The 18,825-nt window shown below is 56.2% G+C and overlaps 1 protein-coding gene across 1 annotated transcript in view; it reads right to left on the reverse strand.

The window, feature by feature from the left end:
* NEK6 (NIMA related kinase 6) overlaps positions 1 to 18,825 on the reverse strand; it is an 84,469-nt gene that overhangs the window by 42,904 nt on the left and 22,740 nt on the right. The window lies entirely within an intron of this gene.

The raw sequence follows: 18,825 nt of genomic DNA on the forward strand, positions 1-18,825 counted from the left end.
TCTATGACACCTGTCAAAGTGTGGCCACCAAGCCCTGAATCACCCACTGAGCCTAATCCTTGGCCTTCCTGGCTCTGCCCTCCAAGAGCCTCCCTAGAATGTGCACACTGGCGTCCAGTGCCTGACCTTCCTGTGTCTCCAGGGCAGGCCCAGCTCATCCCTCACACCCCTTAGTAGATGGCAGAAAGCGAGGCCACATGGGGCATGGCACTGTCTGTAGGTGGTGCCCACCTCAGCCAAGCAGGAAGCCTCGGGGGCTGAGAACACCCACCCGGTATGGCCTGGCCCGATGCTCTCCTGCCTGTGAAGTCACCAGTTTTGACCCCCACCCGTGGCATTTTGGGGCTTCCCTGATGGCTCAGACAGTAAAGATTCTGCCTGCAATGAGGCAGACCTGGGTTTGATCCCTGGGTCGGGAAGATTCCCCTGGAGGAGGGAATGGCAACCCACTCCAGTATTCTTGCCTGGAGAATTCCAAGGACAGAGAAGCCTGGCAGGCTAGAGTCCATGGGGTCACAAAGAGTTGGACATGACTGAGCGACAAACATTATTACTTTTCATTTTCATGGCATTTTATGATCTTCATCCTAATGTGTATGTGTAGATAAAGAGGTGGATCTCTCAACATTGCTCTCTGCTCATCTCTCGAATGGGGGTCCCTCGGAGGGTATTACGGGGTGTGCTTGTACTTCTGAAGTCTCTCCCACCCCATTCCCCCTCCTCTGGCCCAGCAGCCCAGACCTCCCTCCGCCTGGACCTCTGGGTCTCCTCCTCCACAAGGGCCTCCGAGGAGGATTCCTGAAGTGCAGATGATGGGCCCCCAGCCTCTCAGCACCTCCCAACCATCTGTGCCTGGGCTTCTGCACTGGAGTGCACACACCCCCACCCCCACCCTGCCCTGGGTGACACAGTGAGGACCTGGGTACGAAAAGCCCCGGGATAAACAGATAAACATGAGCAGCTTCCCCAGGCAGTGCTGTTACTCAGGAGGGAAATGTGTGCGACAATAAGCCGGATACAGAGGGAACGAAATGTAAAATGCGCATGAATTTTAAGATAAAACTGGAGACTCCTGCAGGCTCTGCAGCTGCTTCGGGCTGCACCCCTAGACCCCTCAGGGTGACATGTTCACCGTCCTCCCCCCTTAGGGAGACCTCTGGAGGGAGGCTGGAGGAGAACTGTCTTCAGCAAGAAGGTTCTGTCTTTATCTCAGAAGGCACGAGGCGTGGCCCAGAGGCCAGGTCCGGGAACGACTCACTCACCTGCCTACCTGCTCAGAGACCACGTGGGTTAAAAACCACAATGCAGCCATCTCTAGTTCCCACCTCCCGCCTCACCCAGCCTCCTGGGGCCAGCAGGCCTGGGTTTATAGCTTGGCTCTGTCACTCCCCAGTTGGGACCCTGGGCAAGTCACACTGGGCAGAGACCTAGGAGGTATTTGTCAATGTCATCCCCCACATCCCCATGTAGCAATCATCTAACATCTGTACCCAGAGGTGGTCTGCAGGCTCTCAGGAGTTCACCCCGTTTCTCACACAGGCCCCAAAAGTGAGGGGCCCTGGTCTCATCAGAAATAACAGTAATAGGATTCCCCTGGTGGTCCAGTGGTTAAGAATCCGCCTGCCAATGCAGGAGGCACGTGTTGGATCCCTGGTCTGGGAAGATTCCACATGCTGCGGGGCAACTAAGCCCACGCGCCACATCTACTGAGCCTGAGCCTGTGCCCCTGCTCCCACAACAAGAAGTCACTGCAATGAGAAGCCTGCTCACCACAGCTAGAGTAGCCCCCACTTGCCGCAACTAGAGAAAGCCCGCGTGCAGCAACGAAAACCCAGTGCAGGTAAAAATATAAACAAATAAAAAAACCTGAAAATAAAGCTGAGCGCTGAAGAATTGATGCTTTTGAACTGCGGTGTTGGAAAAGACTCTTGAGAGTCCCTTGGACTGCAAGGAGATCCAACCAGTCCATCCTAAAGCAGATCAGTCCTGGGTGTTCATTGGAAGGACTGGCGTTGAAGCTGAAACTCCAATACTTTGGCCACCTGATGCGAAGAGCTGACTCATTTGAAAAGACCCTGATGCTGGGAAAGATTGGGGGCAGGAGGAGAAGGGGAAGACAGAGGATGAGATGGCTGGATGGCATCATTGACGCGACGGACATGAGTTTGAGTCAACTCCGGGAGTTGGTGATGGACAGGGAGGCCTGGTGTGCTGCAGTCCATGGGGTCGCAAAGAGTCGGACACGACTGAGCAACTGAACCGAACAGTGACCTTATCATGCTGGGCCCCACATACCCTTCACCTCCATTAGCCCATCGCCTCTTAACACCACCTCCACGACACAGATTCTGTTACTGTTCCACTTAACACACAAGGAAAACGAGGCCCAGGGAGGTTAAGAGATTTGCCCAGATCACAGGTAGCAGAGCCAGGGTGCAAAGATGACCACATCTTTGCCCCAAACCCTGGTTCTGCACCCCCAAGGCTCTTACCAGCAGAACATCATCTTCCTTTCCATCAGTCCCCACGGAACAACCCCCACCCCCCAATTCACGAACGGGGCGGTGCTGAGTGGGCAGGGGTGATCCCGGGGAGGTGGGCCATGAGAGGCCATTCCCCTACAGGGACCCCAGAGCTCTCTCTCTTTGGGATGGCACCGAGCGGATGCAGTACTGCCGTCTGCATGCCTGGTCTGCCAACCCCTGGGGTAACTTCTTGTTCCTAAGAGCGGTTCTGCCCAGAACCTAATAGAACTGGCTGCAGCTCATGCCCCTGTGAGGAGGAAGGGCCTTTGTTCCAGGAAAGGAGTCTGCAATTCACAGCACCCTCAAGTGCCAGAGAGAACCACAACAGAGAGGATGAGGCAGAGAGGGAGGGATGGGGAGGAAGGAAGGAAGTGAAGGTTCTCTACAAGGCATCCAGTGGCCAGATCTCTTCCACTCAGCCTGGGCTGTCAAAAGACCCATTTTTACAGGCGGAGACTCAGGCTCAAAGAAGGAACACAAAATGTCATGTTGGGAATAAGCTACAGAGGGATGCTCTGAACCCCACTCTGACTCCAACGGGCCACCTAGGCTCAAGACAGCCTCTGCCTCTTGGGGTTTTCCAGGGTGTTGGATTTCAGCGGATTTGCATTCTGTTTGTCTATATCTCAGGGCTTCCCTGGTGGCTGAGTCCACCTGCAATGCAAGAGAGCAGGGTTCAATCCCTGGGTCGGGAAGATCCCCTGGAGAAGGGAATGAAGGCCCACTCCAGTGTTCTTGCCTGGAGCATTCCATGGACAGAGACGCCTGGCAGGCTACAGTCTATGGGGTCGCAGAGTCGGACACGACTGAGCGACTAACACTTTCACTTTTCTTCATACCCCTGGAAATTCCTGCCAGAAACCTCTTGTTAGGGGGTTCGGCTACAGAAAGATCAAGACAAAAGGACGTGGACGGATGAGACACGAAAAGCAGGGTAAGGACTCTGTGCACAGGGCACCTCCAGGAACTGCCTATCTCATAGCTCCTGCCAACTCGCAGAACAATGGGGCCCAGACTGCCAAGCCCAAGTCAGGGGCCAAAAATCTGTGGAATGTGAGACCCGGAGCCGCAGGCCACACTGAGCGCCACCTCACAGAGGGCCTTTCTTCTGCAGGGAGTGAGAGCCCTGCATTTCCAGGGCTCCCCAACCTGGGTTCACACATGTGCCTGTCCCCCAGGTGCCTGGGGACTGGATGGGGACAAGCCCAGTGCGGAAGGCCCAGGGCCTGTTTGGGAGCCCGATATGCCTTGGGTTCAAATCCTGGCTTGGCTGCCTTTAATCCTTCATTTGGAAAATGGGGCTAAGATCTACCTTTGAGGGTCAGTGAGAATTAAATGCATTAACAGACGTAAACTCCTCAGGACAAAAAAGGGTCTGCTGAGGCTTTAGCTGCTACCAGCGTCGTTTCCACTAACCACCCCTGGACAGTGGAGGGGGGCCTGACTCCATGCGAAGACATGGGAACTGGGGCTCAGAGAGGGGCAGGGACTTGCCCAGGGTCACACAGCTGGTAAAAGACAGAGCTGGGCTGCTGGACCCCAGATCATGCTCTCTTTACCGCACTGCATGGCTTCTTTGGGGATGACTCTGGAACAAACACCCTCCTCAGCGTTTACAAGACCTGGAACTGCTTTTGCAAAGCCCCTCTGGGGCTCCTCTGGCCCTGGCCTTTGGCAGGGCTCTTACTAATGTGGGGCGTGACCCTAAGGAGGTGGGTGCGTGGGTTTAGTCTGGGCACTTCCTGGAAGGGATCGGCTCTCACGCTGGGCTCCGAGGCTCCCCAAGAGGCCCTTCTGACCACCACTGTCGCCTGGCGCCTGTCTCCGAATTTCTAAAACTTCCTCTAGGGCAAAGTCACGTCCCTCCATCACCTCCTGCCAAATACCACGCTTCGTGGAGGATAGCGGCTCACTGAGGCCTTATCCTCCCAGGAAAAATGACCCAGGGCGGCTCAGGCCAAAGAGCCATCTTGGGCCAGGATTGGAGGCCTGAGTGTGTGAGGGTCGTGGGGGTGCAAGTATCTGTCTACACCTCACCATGCTCCTCAACCCTGAAGTGGGAACAGCGAGTGTCCACTTGCCCTTCTCTGCAGGCATGTGTGTATGTGATCAGGTCATGGGCTTTAAGCAGAGCCACGTTCTCGGTGTGTCTACTAGGGCAGGGTCGTCAGTACCCTAAGTTTGGGGGTGGAGCTGGTGAAGGCCTGTGTGGCTCCCAGGCTGAGAGGCTGCCACGCCCTTAGAAGAACCTCAGACAACCCTGGAGGCTTGGTCTCAGCTGGACGCTGGACTCTCTGCCCATTCTCTGGGGAAGGCCCCTTTCTAGTCCTGCCAGCTGAGTGAAAAGCTTCACAAGTCGTTTTTCCAAAGTAGGAAACCAACCTGGTGACTCTCCACCCTCCTACATACACAGAAGGAGCGGCCTGACACCAGAACGGGCACAAGGGCCTAGTTGTGCTGGTCCAGCAAGCTCCTGGCCATGGAAGCTTAGGAAAGGTGCCCATTGCTGGGGCGGCAGGGGGATGAGAGGTGCCACGGGCCCGCACAGCCCCACACACCCCCACAGATGGAGCTCTGAAGCCTGGGAGAAGACCAGGCAGTTCACAGGCTGGCCACTTGGGAGGTCAAGGCCAGACCAGCTTCAGCATCAGCCAGCACCCACAGCAATGCCTCCCCAGGCTGAGTAATTTGACTTCTTCCAGGAAACCCAAGTGGTGCCTCCAGGTCCATTTTGCAGATAAGGAAACCAAGGCTCCAAGGGAAAACGTGACTTGCCAAAGTAAACACCCTCCTCAGTGTTTCCGAGACCTGGGGCTGCCTTGGCAAAGCCCCCTGACAAGTTCCTCCCGCCCTGGCTTTCAGCACGGCTCTTACTAAAGTGGGGCGTGACCCTAAGGAGATGGGTGTTTGGGTTTAGTCTGCCATTTGCTCCTCAGACCAGGGAGGCTGTGAGGAATGAGGGAAAGGGATACCACTGATGACCTGGTGTCTTTGCATGAGGCCTGAGCAGTAAGGATCGCCCCACACACATGGACCAGCCCTAATGACAGCCCATCGCTAGTAGAGCCCTCATTGTGTGTGCGCCAGGGACATGCCAAGTGCTGTACACGCCTGGTTCCACCCCACAGCCACTCTGTGGGGGCTGCTACAATCCACATAGCGCAGAGGAGGAAATGAAAGTTCAGAATGGTTAAGTGACGGGCCCAAGGTCACACAGCAGGCAGTAGGCAGAACTGACATTTGAAACCAAGTGTGCCTGCCTCCTCTGGTCCATACTTCCTCGGACAGTGAGGGAGGGAATGAATGAACTCCGGCCCAGGGGCGTGGTTCTGGCTGCTGCTTTCCCCATCCCGGCCCCCCTTCCCTTCTGGGGTTGAGATAAGGAGACGTAGCCCATTCATCACTTGACAGGAAGCAGCTCAATCTCAGGCCAGAGTTACAGGGGCCGGGGAGCTGCAGGGGAAGAGCCACAGATGGTGTCTGGCTTCTTAACTGGTCCTGGGTCCCCTCATCCCACCCCCGAAGTCACACTCACTACTCAGATTCCATGGCTCCACGACCAGCAGCAGGCTGGCTTCTCTGAGACCTGGGACCACATGCAGCCCCTGGAAGGGTGGTGCAGCCTGTGCCGCACCTAAGCCCCCTCCTCAGGGCAGCAGGGTCCCCCCACAGGGTGGGCCTGCAGAACCTGGAGGCTATTGGCTGAGGGGACAACCCAGGGCCCACCCAGCAACGGGGCCTTTCTGCCCACTTAGCTCACCTTCCGGCACCCCCACCCCGTCTATCTCCTCACCCACCACCCGCCCCCATTTCTCTCCAGCCCGGGGCCTCTCTCCAGAGCTCCAGACCCCGACCACCAAAAGTCCCAGGCACTGAGGACTCACCTGCCCTTTCCTGGGTCCCCATGTCAGCAATGGGGTCTCCTGTCTGCCCAGGAAGCCAGTAAGAATGCTGGCTCATCCCACGGACGCCTCGCCCTCCCTCACAACCCACACCTGGTCTTCACCTAGGCTGCTGGTTCTTTCCCCAAACAAATCTGCACTCACCCAGAGACCCTGCCCTCTGCTGGCCTGGGCCCTTCTCAGTGGGGTCCCTGGAGTCGGCTCTGCCTGATGACCCAACCTCCCATCAAGGGAGGTTCCCCCCCCTCAACATGACACAAATCCCAACCTGCCGCTCCCCACCCCCCAAAAAAAATTCCCCAGAAAGAGGCCCACACACATGAGTGAGGCATCCCAAACTCTGTCCAGCTGGCACCTGCCCGCTGTCCTGCAAGCCTACCCTGCCCCAGGCCCCTGCACGTAAGAACCTTCCCATCTCAACCACACAGCACCCTGAACCTTCCAGGTCCTTCCACACTCCAGCCTCTGCCCGGAACCTAGGACCTCCCATGAGGCAAAGTCTGTCTCCTGCATCAGGACCGGCTTCTGGGCCCTAATTAGATTCAGACTTCTTGTGGGATCCTGGGAAAGCTCCGCCCCCTCCCGCTTCCATAAAGTGGACACAGCTGGACCCCTCGAGGTGGGCACCTGGGGGCAGTCAGGTGTACCAGGCCCCTCTCCCCATCTGACGGCGTTCACACAGGCTTCTCCCCTAAAGTCCAGTTGTTCGGGTACAAACTGCTCCTTCTGTCACTCTGCCCTCCTCCTCTGCCGGCCTTTCAAGGCAGGGACTGAGCTCAGCAGTCATCTCTAAACCGCCAGGGCCTCGCCCAGGGCCAGGCACAAAACTGGTGTCCAGTGGGAGCTGGTTGAATAAAATTCTGACCAGTCAGTGGAGGCGGGGCTCCTCGCATCCTCCTGATGCCCCAAGCAAGAAACACCTGCCTCCATGCTCAGATTCCCTGAGGTCTCAGATCAGGCAAAGGTCACCAGACAATTGAAAACACACCACGCCTGCACTGCGGGGCTTTCCTGAGCCTTTTTAAAATCAAGGAGGCTCTGGATCACCTTCTACTTTCTCCTCTCTGGGTAATAAAACCCAATTCTGTGAGCAAAAGAAAATATAGGAACCATCAGCATCTCTCAGTTTAAGGAGCAATGAGGCATTTGGTTTCCTCCCCGGGAAGGCCTTTGGCACCAGGACCTGGTGAAGGAAGATCTGCTGAGCCCGTGCTCTGCACCAGGGAGTGACCGCAGCACCCCAGCACGCTCACCCACAAGTCTGCACCACCCTCTTATGAATGAGGAAACCGAGGAGCAGAGAAGCCAACTGACCTGCCAAGCCGGTGATGCTGATAAACGGCGTGCACCTGTGTCAGAACCCAGCTCCGACTCTCTGAAGTCTGGGTTTTAATCTCATTTGCCCAGTGCCATCCTTGGAGACCATGGAGCTGGGGGAAACTCGGGGTCGTGCCCCGTGAGGAGCCTCAGGCCCCTTAGGCAGGCCTACCATCCCAAGGACCCCAGTCCGCCAGGGAAACAAAGTTGCTCTCTCCTTAAGGCCTTGGTAGGTTCTGCTTTCCCTGGCCTGGAACGAACTGCCTCCTGGAAAACCTGAATCCTCCTTCTGGGCACAAACTAGGGTACCTCCTCCAGGCAGCCTTCCTGGACTCCCTCAGACAGTCAGTGAGTGACTCCCAGTCTCCACTGGCTTGGTCTCTATGCTGTCACTGCCTGTTCCCATGTTTTCCTCTCCCTCAAATGGAGAATTTCTTCAAGGGCAGAGACCAAATCACTCTCCTTGTGGCCCCAGTAGGCCACAGATTGGCGGTGATCTAGTACATAAACACCAGGGGCCAGGAAGGAGAAGCCTGGGAGAGCAGAAGTTCCTCTAGTCCCCTGTCCTGTCTCAGACCACGGATTCTGCCCTGCCAACCAGCAGCTGAGGGGGAAACCCAGCAGAGCCACCCTCGGGGAGATGGAGGCTCAGTGCTTGTAAAAAGCCCGCCCCAGGCCCCAGGAGGACATCCGTAATCCCACAGGTGGCCTCTCCATGGGGGAAGTTCTTCAACTCCTGGCCTCCCCTAATTTTCTCTCCTGCTCTCATTTTAAGGTTTGAAAGGATGGCTATTCCCAGCAGGAGAAACTTCCATGGAGCCCTCACTGCTCAGACATCAGGAAGGGCCCAGGAAGCCAAAACGCACACGGGAGAGAGAAGAATTATCAGCACTTTTTCCACTTCCCTGGTAACCTTGGGAGTTCTGGAAAGTCCAGGATCACCCAGTGTGAACCCCTCCAACCTGGGCAGTGACAGAGGCCATGCCAGGCTGATGGCCCTGGCCCACTGGCAGTCCCCACCAGGTGTGTGGTCAAGGGGATAGCAGTGGCAGAGAGGCAGCCAAGGTCAAGTGCTCTGTGAGCCCAGGCCCCAGAGGTCTCTAGGGCCTCCCTGTCACTCACTAGGCACACCCTCAAGGGCAAAGAGAGCAGCCCCAGGTGGCTGGAGAGGGTGAGGAGCTGCCGACAGTGGGAGGCAGGGCAAAGGCCAGTACCTTGCAAAGTGGCTTCTGAGGAGCTCCGGGAAGGTCTCTGCTCGGGGTTGAAAGGTAGATGCTCACACGGTCCCGGAACCTCTGGGGATCTGGGTGGCCTCTCCGTGCCAGGGCTGGTGGAGGAAGAGGGACCAGCCCGGTCTCCGCATGGGACTTCCCCTGCCCGAGACTCCCGTCCCCAGCCACTGCCAAAAGGAAACTCCCCCACCACGAGCTGCTCCAAAAATAGCTCCGGCTGCCACCTCCGTGGTGAAAGGAGCTTGTCACTGCCACCAGGGAGCCCGCTGTTCACCAGGGACTGGAATCTGACGGCAGTGGCCACCAGTCAGTCTTCAGAGAGAGCACCTGTGTACCCGAAGCTGGGGGGCTTGGAATGCAACCAGAGTCCACTCTGGGGTCATTCGGTCTTGTTCCCCCATTTTACTCTCCAGAAAATTGAGACCAGAGGGCAAGAGACTGGCCCAGGGCCACAGGCACAGCAGTGGCAGCACCTGACCAGGACCCGGCCTCCTAAACCCACTCCACACCCACACGGTCAGGCAGCGGAATCTGCCCTGCAGGCTCCACCACCCCCTCACTCCCAACCCAGAACCCAGACCGCAGACACGGAGATTACACCAGCCTCAGAGGGGTGAGGGGTCCTGCCCTCAGCCCTAGTGCCCCATCCTCACCCGCTCCCACTGGGAGAACACGAAGAACCATAAATATTCTTGCTGTCTCTTTAAAGCGTAACCCTTTCTAGGAGCTTCCCTGGTGGTCCAGTGGTTAAAACTCCGCACTCCCTAGGCATTCCCTGGGTGGATCCCTGGTCAGGGAACTAGACCCGTGTGCCATAACTAAGACCTGGTGCAGACAAACAAATTAAAAAAAAAAATGCTTAATCCTTTCTAATCTCTCTTTTGTGAGCTGAGCCAAAAATATTTGTTGCCTAAGAGATGAGAGCCTTGGTAGGCAGCGGCACTGAGTTCAAGTCCTGGCTCTGGCTGCACCCAGCTGCATGGGCCCCAGGGCCCTCACGGGTAAAACGGGGACACACGATGAGTAGCCAGCACCCCAGATTATGGAGGGCTACATTACGGGACTCAGAAGTGCTTAGCCCCGGGCCTGACACAACAAAGCCCCGGTCAATGGAGTCAATGTCATTACATCCTTACGTTCCGGCCCCACGCTCTCCCAAACCAGGCTTTGTGCATCCAGAAACTGAGACTTCAGAGTTCCCGGCTTCCCTTCCTTCCACACGTCCTTCCAGCTGCCGTCTTTGCTCAGGGCCAGTGCTGACCACTGATGACCCCAAGACCAGACAGATGGAAACCCCCTTGCTCTTATGGGATCGCAGGAGAGAACCCAGCAACCCGGGGACAGATAACCACAAGCCAGAAAAAAGCAATAGGAGAGCCCCCAAGAAAAGGCCGGATAGACCCTCACTCTGTGACCCAGGCAAGGTCACGGCCAGCTCCTTACGCGAGGTGGAGTCCAGGGGGGCCTGGAAGGATGAGCAGGGTTAGCACCAGAGGGGAGGGGAGTTCCAGCGGAGAACACAGTGGGATCAAATGCGTGGAGGCCGGCGGACCTGTGGGCACGTGTAAGAAGGTAGGGACGCCTCCAGGCCTACTCCAGCCTGCTGTCTCCGAAAAGAGCTCCCGTGGCCAGCACCTGCCTCCTTCTCCAGAATGAGAGCCAGCTCCTTCCTGGGCCAGCCACCCCCCGTGCCCCATCTGCAGCTCCACCGCTGGGACTGACACGGGCATATGGCAGCTGAGGCCCCAGAGGACAAGGGAGACGGATCCTGGCACCGGGGCTCGGCCACCTGCCAGCGCACCTTCCCCACCAGCCGGGCCCAACTGTCGGGCATATGCCAGGTGTCAGCCCCCTGGGTGGCTGTGGCTGGGCCCTTGGCCAGCTGTCCACAGGTCTGCGGGTGGACGGGGGGCCTCAGTGCACGGGGCACCCCTTTGAGGACTGTCCTTCATGACCCAGCGAGCTGGGAGGCATCTGTCTGTACCCACAGTAGAGGCTCCAGACAGGCCGGTCAGGCCCTCGGGTTGGGCACTTTCTGCCTAACCATTGTTTCTCTTCTGCTTCCAGCCTCCTGTCTGCTGGAGAGGCATTCCCTCCAGGATGCTCATCTAGGAGATGCTAGCGCCCTGGGGAAACATAGGTTGTGGGAGTCTTTCTCTTCCTTCTGACCGGAGTAGCCAGAACCTTCCAGAAGTCTACCTTGGCTCTGATCAGTTTCCATGCCTGTGGGCACACATGCACTGCCAGTCGCCCCCCCACCTGTCCACCTGGCACTCGGAAGAGGGGGCGGAGCTGTGCTGAGGGGCATAGTCCCAGTGGTCCCCAGACTCTCAGCCTCCCGGGTCACTATGAGCCTCCAGCATGACCTCCGTGCGGCTCAGTCTGTGGGCGATGGTGTCTTCTCCCTCTAGTCCTGCCACCCTTTGAGGAGTTCTGGGCCAGCACATAATCTCTGGTGTGGCCCTGGACCTTCCTGTGTCTCATTTCCACCTCCAGGATCCCTGCGGTCCCTGAGTTGGCCTGGGAAGTTATGCGGCCATTTTTAACTCCTCGAGGGTGAATCCTGCTCTGAGCCTCGGGGTGTGGTGTGGTGGCTCAGGACTCGCTTGGAAATCTCAAAGGGCCACACGGCCTTGGGAAAGTCATGGCCTATCTCCCGGCCTCAGTTTCCATACCTACAACATGGGTGGGTCAGGCTCTGCAGTCTTAGGAGGGCTCTTCATGGGCCAACAATTTTTATGAGGCTGATGGAGGATTTGCGACTCACTGGCGCGGACTGTATCTGAGCTCCGGGAGCCTCTATCTAATCCCGGGCTCAGGTCTGGGAGGAAAACCAGACCTTCTGGGTCTGGGATTGCTAAGGGACTCTCTCTCTCTCTGGTCTTGAAAGGCTTTGGCAGCCCCCCAGGCCCTGCACACTGCCCTCCCCACAACAAGTCACACTCACTCGCAACAAGTCACAGCCATGTGGAGAGATGGCTCAGAGGCCTCCTGGCTCTCAGACACACAACCATGGAGGTGGAATGTGTACACATTCCACATCCACACACAGAGCACCCCTTAGATGAGAGGTGCAGGCCAGATCCTTGAGGGATGTTGGAAGCGTGTGTGCTTACAAAGCCACCCTGCAAGGCAGACAGTGCATCCATTTGACAGATGAGGAAACTGAGGTTAGCGAGGCCACATGACTCTCTGGACGTGTCCTAGCTGGAGAGAGACAGAGCCTGGATGGAAAGGTAGGCCTGAGTCCTGGGGGAACCAGACCAAAGTGCTTAACTGCCCTGTAGAATCAAAGCAGGGGCCACCGATTCCAACTTGGGCCAACCAAGGGAGCTGCAGGGATCTGCAGGTGGCATTTGATCTGGGACCTGAGGGCCTGGAAGTGAGGTGAAGCAGCCCAGCATAGACTCTGGACTCTAACAGCCCCAAGTTCAAATCCTGCACTTGCCTCTGTTCAGCCACAGGAATTCGGGCTACCTCTCTGCAGTTCCCTCCTTTGTAAACAGGGGCTGGTAGGACCCATCTCATGGGGTTGTTATGAGGACAGAGTGGAGGATATGCAGGCAGAACGCCAGCAGCTCAGGACTAGCAGGACGAGGCATACACAAGAGCTCAATAAATGTGGCTGTCGCTACTATTATGATTACCGTTATCGCCATAAAGAACCAGAGCTCATTCAACAGCAACGTTTCCACAATTACTTCCGGCAACTCACTCTGTGAACCAACTGTCACAATAAGGCCGGTCCTCATTCCTCAGTGGTCCCCGATCTCATGACCTGTGAACGTGGCAGGAGATGACCTCTGCCTCTGGGGACTCTCCCCCTTTGGGGGAAAATGGGAGAGACCACACTGGCTCCTGCTGTATTCTCCAGGAAACTGTAAGTGATGGCAAAGCATTTTACAAAGTTCCAAGACGATGAACCTGAGCCACCTCCCTCCCCGCACTGTCTCAATAAAATAAATCTTGGCCCACGGCTGGCAAGAGACCCTATATATTTACATGACGATCGTGCCTCATGATCACAGGGCTCGTGGTTGCAGCAAGCAGCATGTGGCAGGGATGACAGTGGTCCTAGGAGACTCACTATTTTCCAGCGACTTTTATTGTCCATTATATCCCGGCGTTTACAGGGCTCTGCTCCGGGCCTGGCAGGAATATCGCACACGGTGGGGCTGGCAGGCCTTAATATTCCCGTCTCGGTGCTGCAGATCAGCTTTCGCATCTCATCCATCCCCCTCTCTCCAAGTCTTTGTGTGATACTGAGGCCCCAGGGAGCTCCAGGGGTTCTGAAGGGAGAGGGTTGCGGGGAGGGGTCTAGGTATGCCCACCCAAGCCATCTGCTTGGTTCCAGTCTGTCGTCCCACACAGGGGACACTACTAACACTGTGGCCTTCTTTGGGCATGGGAGGAGCTGCAAAATGGAGGGGTCCATGGGGTACTGGAGCCATGACTACTGGCTTGTGGGGGGCTGCTTGCTAAATTCTCAGGGATTCTGTGAGACGGTTATCACGTTGGTTGCCTGCAATCAGGCATGGTAGGATATTTATTCCATGGAAATTGGCAAATGCTACAAATCAAGGCTTTGTGCAAATCCCTCTCCCTCCCACCCCACCACCCCTCGGCCTGGGGACCTATTCGTTAAACACCAGCATAGCCCAGGGAGGGGGTGACCCAGCAGGCCACTGTGAGCACCAGGAAGGACACATGGGCTTAAGAGTCAGGTGTGAATCCTGACTTCCTCACACTCCACTTATGTGTGACCTTGGGTAAATGACTTCACTTTTTAAGCCTCAGCTTTCTTATCTGTAAAATGGGGACACACCTGAACTCCCAGGTTGTTGTAAGGATTACAGCACCTCACAGCAAGTTCCCTGGGTGATGCTTAGTATATATAGCAGGTGCTTAATAAATGATAACTATTGTTATTCATTGATTCAACACTTACCAAGCATCTACTCTGTACCAGACACTGAGTGACAGGGATACAGAAAAGCCCCACGGGATGACAAATATCAAATTCTTCACATCTGGACAGTTCTTGATTGTTCTGCAGATGGATTTTTACCCACACCATCTTATGAAGCCTCAGGACAACTTTAAGGGGTGGGCACAGCAGGATAGATGCCCATTTCTGAAATGAGGAAATAGGGGCTCAGGGCTGGACGTGACTTGCCTGAGGCCCTTGCCAGGGCCTATCAAAATAGGGCTCAGTCTCAATTCCACTCCAGGCCCACAACAGCACCCATCTCTAAATTTCCAGGTTCAGCCAGGCTGGGCCCCTGATGGTGCCAGGAGAACACAGGGCAAAGGGACTCCTGGTCTAGGATCCTGGGTTCTAGTCTTGGCTCCATGGCCTCCCTGCTCTGGGTCCTTCCCCACCCGGGCCCGTGGTTCCCCACTGGAAGGCTGAGAGGGCTGCACTCAGGGTGCTGTTGGCCCTGATGGGTGAAGGTCTGCCTCCAGACTTCCTGGCTTGGCTGAATGTCCCTCTGTCCCCCACAGTCAGAGAGGACTCAGGCATATAAACATCTCCAGTATCCCAGCCGGAGCCCAGAAGAGCCAGCGCCTCTTAAACAGGCGGGAAGAGAGCATGAGTGGGGTCTCCCATCCACCTATTTGGGGCTTGCCAGCTCACCCTGCTGGCGGGGCTCACCCACCCATTTTGCAGATAAGGAGACTGAAGCTCGGAGAGGGGTGGCGTCACCAGCCTGGGAACTGGGATTCACCCCCTGGACTGGCAGCCTCCAGAGCTCGTGGCTGGGGTGCCCGCCAAGCCCCTCGGTCCTGACATCTGCAGATGGGACAGTCCTGGCCACCAGGCCTCAGCCCAGAGGGGTCGAGGAGCATTTCACTGAAACAAGACAGCGAGAAAAGTACAGGCAACTCTGATGACTCAAATAACCTTTGAAACTAGGAGGTGGGCGGAAGTGGGCAGCATTTCTGGTGGGTTTCACCTCACTTCCTAGAAGGATGCGTCACCAGCTTTAGTTTAGTCAGCGCTCACCCGACCGTCAACGCAGATCCGCGCTCTGGGTGGCATGTCTCAGCTCACTTGTCCCCAAAGCAATTACAGGCTGGCAGGTGGGGGCCGTCCAGTCAAGGTGGGGGGTAGAGGGAGGGAACTCTTCTCATTTTACAGATGAGGAAACTGAGGCTCAGAAAGAGGGCAGGGGTTGGTTCAGAGACACAGAGCAAGTACCTAAGTTCAAATTCCTTTGCCAGAAGGTTAATTTTTCTCTTTGGGGAGGGAGAAAAGGAAAGCTTCTGCAGCTTTCAAAAGAAAAAAAGGGAAGGAAAAAGAACTAGCAGCTGAATGGAATTGCAACAAGGCCCCTGGCCAGCCCGAAGAGGTTTCCGAAATTCTGTACAGTCTGAATTCTTGTGGGCTGAGGGGTCACGCGATTTCCTCTGCAGAAGGCGAGTTGAAACAGTCTGACTGAGGGGGCAGAGGGAGGGGGAGAGTGTCCACGAGACAAGGAATCATGAGTTTCTGCCTGGCTGCTCCGATGACTTGCTGGCTGACCACGGACAAGCCTCTTGCCCTCTCTGGGCCTCAGTTTACTGATATTCACTGGAAAAGACCCTGATGCTGGGAAAGATTGAAGGCAGAAGGAGAAGAGGATGACAGAGGATGAGATGGTTGCGTGGCATCACCGATTCAATGGACATGAACTTGGGCAAACTCTGGGAGATGGTGAGGGACAGGCAGGCCTGGCGTGCTGCAGCCCATGGGGCCACGAAGATTTGGACACGACTTGGTGACAGAACAACAACAATTTATTATGCACTGAGCCTTGTTCAAACGCACTTAAGTGAGGATAACCTCCTGACCCCCTTATGGTACATAATTAGCTCTATTTTACACAAGGGAGAAACTGAGGCATGAAATGGTCAAGTGTGCTGTCCAGCATAAGTGGAAGAACTGGGGTCTGAAGCCAGGTAATGTGGCTCTAACCACTGAGCCACAAAGCCCTCAGCCTGCATGAGGTGTATCACCAGATTCCCTCCTGCCCTCGAGGGCTTTGCATCTGTGTCTTGGATGCCAGAAGGCAGATTTCTAGAGACCCTGAACCATCCTTCTTAACTTGCCTGCTGCTCTCAGCTGCTACCTTGTCCATGAACTCTGATTCCTTTACGTTGCTCAGCAGCCTTTAAAACCACAGCCCGGGAGACCCCCAGGAAACTCCCAGGTCATGGCAGCCATCGACCCACTTCTTTGAGTCTCACTGGGGGCCCAGAGTCCAAGCAGGCATGGACGACCCCGCTCTGATGTCCGTTTTGGAGTTTTACACTCAGGTCGGCCTCTGGGACCACAGGAGGGAGACTGCCATTCAGACATCCAAGAAAGACGGAGAAAAACATCTATTCACAGCCAGACAGAACCTGCTCTTTGGAAATGATGCTACCGACGCGACAAGCAGCCCAGCTGGGCAAGAGATTCCCGAATAAGCCTGACCTGGGAACATCCACGTGGAAGGCTCAAAGGCTTGGGTAGTCACCAAGCTTATAAAATCTGTCTGGATGCTCAACCGTGAAATTCCTGAGGGAATAAGGTTCTGACCCAAAACCTGGGCTTGTCTTCCAAAACAGAATTCTTCAGACAACGGACATTTTTTGGCTTCGACAAACGGACTGCTGATCTCTGTGTCACTTGGATCTCTCCAGGAAGACGCACTCACGATGAGAACGTGCTCCCACTCTGAGCCACGCGCTGTGTCACATGTTCGGGTCCGCCGGGTCATTCCCAGAGTGGGCGTTACTATCTCCATTTTGCAGATGGGGAGGCTGAGGCTCAGAGAGGTGCTGATTCCGACAGCTGGGAAAGGCGGAGGTTGAAATCTCGTGCCTGCCTGGAACGTGGGGAGTTGGGGATGAACCCGGCGGAGCCTGCCGTCCACATCATGAAGGGGAGCTCCGGCCAGACAAGGACGCACAGGGGGAGTTCTGCGGGGCGGGTGCATATGGAGTCTTGGGCGTTGGACAGAGAACATTTGGAGGAAGCACACACGCTTCCCTCTAAAAGTGGGAAGAACCCCTGCGGAGGGACAGGTGGGAAGGGTTGATGAAATGGCAGTCAGGATCACGCTGTCGAGGCTGCTGCAGTCTAGGCTTTCCCAAGACACTGGAATCCACTAAGCGGGAATGTTGCACGGAGAATCCAGAACATCTCCCACGTAGTATTCTACCACTGCACCAACAGCAGGCAGTCATTCAACAAACACGCTTGCAGCCGCCACCACGCCACTGCTCTATTCCTGGGAGCAGGAAAACCCCTGAATCCACTCATCTGAGGTCTCATGTCTCACCAGAGACCTCAGAATAACCCCCCCAAAGAATCCACCAGCCCACTTCCTGTGCTTGAAAGCAGAAGGACAGGAAACTGAGGCCTGGAGCAGAGAAGTGATGGGCCCAAGGCCCACCATTTGTTCAACTGACCAGCAGGTACTGGAACCAGTGTCCATCCTCAGTGGGGCTCCCCATTTAGAGAGAGAGAGGAGTCTCACAAGCCAACACACCTACATGCCAGTGTGACTGCTGCTTTGCACACCCCAAGTGTGGAAACACAAGGAAGCGTCTTGCAGTCTGCCCGAAGATTGGGGGTTGTTTCTTCAGAAGAGGAAGCTGCTCTGAGCAGAGGAGCAGGGGGAGGGCACTCCAGGCAGATGGGACAGCCTGTGCAAAGGCCTGGAAGCTGGGTGGGCCCGGCATTAGGTGTGGGACAGAAGCCCTACAACAGCTGTGGCCTCAGCTCTGCAAATGGGCAGGGAGGTGGGGGACGGCAACCATGAGCACAGAGAGCCAGTAAGGTGTGCAAAGCCGGCACCAGAACTCGGGTCTACAGGCTCCCCTTCCAGGTTCTTTTGCACACTCTGCCACCCATGGTACCAAGTTGAGGTATGATTTTATTCAATGGGTTACGTGGTGAATGAAAGCCCTCGTCACAGTTCAGCAGCATCGAGCCTTCGCCAGCTACATGTACACTGACCTCCCCACACCTGCCTTGGTCATCTCCGGTGACCATCACAGACAGGAGGAAGGAAATGCCTACAGAATCTCCCTCTCGAGAGACCCGTCTGGGGCTGTAGCTCAGGAAGGCCACGGAGTGTACATTCTGGGCTCCAAGACATGCCCTCCTATTTGCTGAGTATTCACTGAGCACCGACTGTGTGCCAGGCTCTGTGCTAGGCACCAAAAGGATTCACAAAAGGTGGTTACAAACTCTCTCATACAGCGTCTCCTAATTCAGAAATGGGCAGGGCTGGAAACTCTACTCCTATCGCCCGGGAGAGGCCAAGAGAGACGCAGAGAGGCCCAGGACTTGCTAGCTCAAGATCACTTGGCCAGGAGGTGTCAGGCTGGGACGTGTTTCCGGAAACGACTGGTAAGGGAGCCTTTGCCAAAAGAGATAAGCGTCACTGGGGAAACAAAAGAGCCTGGGATCTCTCCTTCATGCCCTGCGGGCTGCCCTTTACCCACACAGCAGGCAGAGGCCACACTGGCAGGCACCACCCAGAGTGGCGGGGCCCTGTCATATTGGGAGGGGCCCCTCTCCCTGCCGGGGGAGCCCGGCCATGGCTGGCGGCTCGTGCAGGACGAGGAGCGGCTCTTGGCTCTAAGCTACCTGGGCTGGTGCCACCAAAGGACTAAATGCTTGTGGCCAGTGAGTCCAAGATACAGAGCACTGGGGTCAGCGAGCCCCTGACCGGGTCACCTCCTGGGTCTCTCAGTCTACAGTGGGGGGTTATGACTCTCCTTCCTGGACTGGGGTCCTTGTGCACATCTGTCTCCTCTGTGGGAATGCTGGCAGGACCCCTTGGCACCCTGGTTAACCCAATGCAAACGGCC

The sequence above is a fragment of the Giraffa tippelskirchi genome, chromosome 4, assembly GCF_054371585.1.
Source record: "Giraffa tippelskirchi isolate mGirTip1 chromosome 4, T2T-mGirTip1v1.2.pri, whole genome shotgun sequence".
In the NCBI taxonomy this organism is placed as follows: domain Eukaryota; kingdom Metazoa; phylum Chordata; class Mammalia; order Artiodactyla; family Giraffidae; genus Giraffa; species Giraffa tippelskirchi.